The sequence below is a fragment of the Gasterosteus aculeatus genome, chromosome 5 (genome assembly GCF_964276395.1).
Source record: "Gasterosteus aculeatus chromosome 5, fGasAcu3.hap1.1, whole genome shotgun sequence".
NCBI lineage: Eukaryota > Metazoa > Chordata > Actinopteri > Perciformes > Gasterosteidae > Gasterosteus > Gasterosteus aculeatus.
In genome coordinates this window covers 12698865-12704864 of record NC_135692.1, presented here as the reverse complement: position 1 = coordinate 12704864, position 6000 = coordinate 12698865, and positions in this window count along the sequence as shown.

The window sequence follows — 6000 nt, the reverse complement described above, 5'->3', positions numbered from 1 at the left end:
AAATCGTTCACTATCATCCAGATAGTTCTGTGTTAGGCAGATAAGATACAGCGTGAACACACACTCACACTCACACGAACACACACACACACACACACACACACACACGTTTAAGGCCCCAAAGCCTCATGCTTCCACCTCAACAAGAGTTTTTTCTTTTTGGGCTGCAGCCCTCTTGGTCTTCTTCAAGGATCCTAATTGAGAAATTAATGCAGAAAAATCAATTGGCCTCAAGTTTTGCGTCCAATGGACTCCTGAAGGCTTCAAGTGAGCAGCAATCGATGCTTTCCACACGGGTGGCTCCAAAGCGCCCTCCTTCTTTTGTTTATGTGCTCATAGCTGGAGGATTTGGATATGTGAATTTCAATGAAAATAAACGCTATTTTTTCCTCCTTTCCCCCGATCCCCAGTGATGCGCATTGTATATATACCCAAGCATGAAATGATGTCTTTGGTCGGCACTTAAGTACCGCTTAACACAAACAAGCTTCCTAATACTTGGGAGATGTCGTGCAGTATTTGTGCTCGCACCGGCAACACTTTTTGAGCCTGCCTTATTTGCACTTCAAAATGAGGATCTTTTAACATTCTGTGATCATCCGCGGCATTGTTGAAGCGGCGTGTTTTGTGCATCCCTCTTGCCTAGAGGACATCAGCTCATTTAGGGGCCATTTTAAAGCACTGCACATCATCATCGGGTCAATGAAAAAGCAACCTTGAATTCCCTTTGACACAACTGTCTTTTTCCGACACTCAAACAGCACTCAATGTGCATCACTTTGTTATGAGACTCAAGGCAAAAACGGGGAAAAAAAGATGAGAAGTATTGTAACAATTTCACCTCAAACATTGCTGGCCTTTTGCTGCTCTTTCTCTCTTTCATGGTCCAAATCTGAAAGAGAAGAAAACGGACATTTGCTCGTGGTTGTCGCACGGGGGAAAACGAGTGCCATGTTCTTCTTTGTGCTCATTAACCACCTTCCAAATTCATCATAAGCCCAGAGATCAGATCACAGTAATATTTGATCAATATTAATAAGGATAGGCAAACTCCTCCAGTAATTACCACAGTTTCCAGGCTTTGATTTGGACCATTACTAACGCCTCTGCATCTTTAGATTAAAAAAAGCGACCCCCTTTTATTTCATAACATTAAATCCCGACATGCATCTTCTAAAAGCTCTAATAAGACAAAGATAAGATTTGCATCCCAATACAAGTGTCTTTTTCAATTGATTATGAAGCCGCCATTGATGTGCCAGAAATTGATGTTTTCCTCTGTTCTTAAGGGCGGCTAATAGAAGGGGCGGGCTTCGAGGAGGAGACTTCGCTACTTTGATCTTCAATCAGTAAAAAATCCCACTTCTTCTTTGTCAGTCTATATTTGGTAAATAACATTGACAATCTGCAGGGCCCAGAAACGAGGAGAGGAGGAGAGACGTGTTGAAGTGGCAAGCGGGGTCGGCAAGCGGGAGGACAGCGGGAGAAAAGGGGCGTAGAGACGGGGACATGCCGCCTGATACATGTTTAACAACGAGACTTAATGAAGACAACCGTCGCTCTCCTCAAAAAAATCACCACACAGTATTGCGTGACACAGTCCCAAGACGCCCGAAGCCCCGATCCGGCGACAAGGACAGTTTAGTTTTGCTTCTTCAGGTGTCTGCAGAGAAGACTTGCGTCCGTCCACCAGGGACGGACGCACAAGATGCTGTGTGCGCTGCACGCGCGGCGTTTCTGTGATCAAACCGTCAGCCATGTTGCCAGGACACTAAAAGATGAGACGATTGAGACCACTCGTGTGCTTGTGTAGTAAATGTGTAGCAGGAGCCAACTGTAGCTTATCTTATCTTAGCATGAAGACTAGAGAGACGTAATTTTTGGGACATCATTGCACCTGTTAATTTAATCCGTACATAAATTAAAGTGTGAAAAGAACTTTATTTTATGGGGGGTTAAATGTACTTGTATCGCTTGACCGGGTCCTTTATGCTAAGCTAACCGCCTGTTGGCGTAACCGTGCAAACGTGAGAGGGGTATTGATCATCTCATCTACCTGTCGGCAAGAAAACAGACAGATTACCCAATGGCAACCTGTTCCTCTAAGCTCCCTCACCCTACTCTGCGTTATAAGTTTAAATAAAGAATCAAGAAACAGCCAAACTCGTACAACCAGCTTGAGTGTCACATTTATAAGTGCAATTTGGGAGATCTCAGAAAAACACACCTAAATAAAACAGTGAATTTTAAATCTTGGATGTATCTAATAAAAGTAAAATCTATTATGTTAATTGAGAAAAAAAATCAAGCTTTCAACATGTTTTTTCCACCATAGATTCATATCTTTTGAAATAGAAAATGTTTCAATAGCCATAGGTAACTTGTCATGAAGGGGAGCTACATATAAATTAGAAATGAGAAAAGGTTGAATAACAAAGGCTTAAATAGAACAGTTATATTGAATATAAAAAGAGAAAAAAGGCCCAGGGTTCAGTTGAAAGGGACATGAGACGGGAGGCGGGAGCTGCGATGGTGCGCCGGATAGACGGAGCTGGAGATGAAGCCGGAGAAGGAGGGAGCTCAGTGGGAGGTGGTGGGGGAGCTGGGGGCAGGCTGCAGGCGGAGGAGAGGGCAGGGAAGGATTCATGATCCAGGATCAACAACAGCACACTCAATAAACCCCGACGGACGCCAGGGAGAAAACCTAATATGCCTTCAACACATGCAAGCACTCATTTACAAATGTTTACAACCTTTAAGGAACAAAAAAAAGAGAAGGGTGATTTGATGCCGTTCGATAGGCGAGCAACGGCCAAACAGCTAACTGGGGGATAAACCTGAGACGGGGGCAAATACAGTAGACAGATGTTTATTCTTTGGTCCTTCATATTGTTTTTATACTAGCAACTGTCAAACAGCAGAGGGAATTGTAACAATCAAAAACAGTAAAGTGAAGCACAGAACTTTGTGGTTTAGACTTTTATTTAAAAGCAGCATATGAAAAACCCAAGTTGCCGAGTAGTGATGTCACAAATGACACAACATCTGGATGAGAAGACCAGAGGATTGAAGGGCGGCAGGCCGAAGACCAGCGGATTTTCCTCATGACATCAATCTATTGTTCCATCCTAATTCAACATCATATTCATAACTCCTGATTCCACTTCAAAAGACTGGAATACGTGTTTCTGAGCAGAAGTGATGAATATTCCTCTTTGTAATAACTTTATACTCATTAGAATAATTGTACACTGGTTTATTTACTTGGTGTACAGTTGCATGACCTCACCACAATGTAATTGTAGCATAATATTGATTTTTTTCAAACGTCTAAGTGATTTATGAATATGGATTGAAAGAAAAGTCCAAAAAAAGTGAACAGACACACACTACTGATACGTCTGACTTCACCCCCCCCCCCCCCCCCCCCTCCTCCTCCCCAAAGCGAGAGGTTGTGCACATGAGGTTGTGGATGTGGCGAGTAGCTGCCGCGGCTGAAGCGCTCCGGCGAGGACTGAGGGCTCCGTGTAGTGGTTACCGGCTCACTGAAGCCTCCGACCGGGCGACCACCAGCCTCTCAAAAGTAACTCAAGCCAAAAGGGAACATAAGAGGCTCTTTCTTGCAGCCCTGTTAGAGCTCGCATAAGTTAAGAAAGCTCTGCCGGGCCCCGACTCAGTCCAAAGACGGCCGAGTCCTCCAAAACGTCTGCAGTCTCTGTTCATGTGGAGTAATGAGGGGTTGATGAAAGGGCGCAGTCGCTTACACGGCAGAAAGAATTAGGTTTTAATAACTCCCCCACTGCCTTTAACTCTTAAAACAAAGCGGGAAATTCATTCAAGTTTAGTCCGTCCTGTGTTTCTTAAATTCAAAATAGCAGCGGGCGGACAAAGACGATGCAGAAGGAAAACTTTGGCGTCTTTCTCCGGGAATGGAAATCTCAGAAGGGCTGTTGCTCTCCGATCCCTGCAGGTCCATTAGTGGCCCCGTAGCCCCCCGCGGTGGGGAGGGGGGGGGACCTGTGTCAAAAAGTCTGTTTTCTAACAGAGCCTCATCTGCATATTTGAATAATACATAGTGCTTATGAGCATATTAAATGGAATGTGGCCACGCGTCATTTGAAGGCAGAGATTAGACCTTCCCAGTTAATTATAAAGATGTCAAATGTCAGCGGGTGAACCCCCGCCCCGGGGTCGCCCCCTTTAGTTTGGCGATTATATGCACAAACTATAGATAAAGTGTCATCATACAGGCTATTAAGGTGCTCGGGCTTAAAGAGAGGCCGCCCCCCCCCCCGCCCCGGCCGGCCGCCTTTATTACTATGCACAAAACACAGGGGAGGAAAAGCGAGCACACACTATTAATGGTTTCTCAAACAACTACTGCACTCAGCTTCATACCCCCCCCCCCCCCACACTTTGAAACAAAGATTAACAGGGAGCCTCAACGGACGTTAACTTGCTGAATTAGCTGGCTTAGACTTTTAAGTTTTCTGAAATCACAATGCGCTCCCGCCTGAGACAACAGCGAGGCCGCCTGCGTGGATGTTTGTGTGTGTGTGTGTGTGTGTGTGTGTGTTTGGGGGAGGGGGGGGGGGGGGTTGTTTGGGTCATTACTGTACCATTAAGGCCCAATCACCTCAGCAGGGCAGCCTTGTGGAAAGCAGCGCGAGGCCTGAGAGAGCACCTTGGGCTCACCTTGACAGGACCGCCAGTCAAACGGGGCAGCCCTCTCTGTGTTCCTGTCAATCTGCCTCCCCCCTGCCCCCCCCCCCCCCCCTGCCTCCCCCTCTGAAGTTCATTTAAAGGGAGGAGCAGCGGCTCACTAGCTCCTAACAGGTAAGAGGCGCTCATATTATCAGCCCTTAGAGGGAGCAGGCAGGAAGTCTGATGTGCTCTTTCAACTGTACTAAACTGTCTGTGCTGAAGCTCAATGACTGACGAGACACACACACACACACACACACAGGCACACACACACACAGGCACACGCGGGCAAACACGCGCGCACACACGCATGTTTAGCAGCTCTGTCGGCTGATTGGGAAACAGAAAGTGGAGGAGAATAGGCAGAAAGATGAGAAGAGCTGATTTGCATGTGGAAATGGAGATGTAAAGAACCGAAAAGATTATGGGTACGGGAATAAGGATGAGATTAAATCTCTAAGAGCCGGGACGGCGTGTGTGTAAGACGGAGAGGATGGGGGGGGAGCAGGAGGGGTGGGGGGGAGAAAACAAGACAGAGAATGGTATATTTTCAATGGAAGGTATATTGCAGCCCACTTTTCTGATTTTAGGGGTGCACTGGGGGGACTAAGGAGTTTGTTTTGGTTTGGGGGAGCTGACACAACATCCACTGCTTCCACCGTCAGGCAATCCCCACTGCCCAAACACACACACACACACACACACACACACACTCGCAGACCCCTACATGAGGCCCCAGCCCGGCCCTCCCAGCTTCCTCAATATTTCATGGGATGCGCCCATGCTGACTAACTCAAGGCCATGCGAGCAAGGCTCCCTAACAGAACAAAGCGCCCGCAGTCCGCAGAGGATCCCGGCTGCCGATATCCACGATGATGGAAACAATAACATTTAGCTGCGAGTTCTCAGGAATCAAGCCAACCGGACAAAGAAGAACATCCAAGATGGCTGCCAAGAAACGTAAACGACGCTGCGAAAAAGGTGTTAAACTTGTTTTTTGGATGATTATGGGGGTGGGTTGTCTCCATTTTGGCCTGCTGGTACTATGTTAACGTCCCGGTTCATTATGAAGACACGTATGAAATAAAAAGCCCTAACTGGTCACAAGCTGCATTGAATTACTCACCAAACAGCATTCATTACTTTCCTGCTTAAAGAATGATGCTGAAGATATTCTGTATTTTCTGCAATTTCCCCCAAAATTCCATCTCCACTACTTCTTCAGCCTGTTGCTCTGAGATAACATCTATAATTTGATTGAGGTTTTTACGAATAGTTTATGGCTAATTGGTTGAA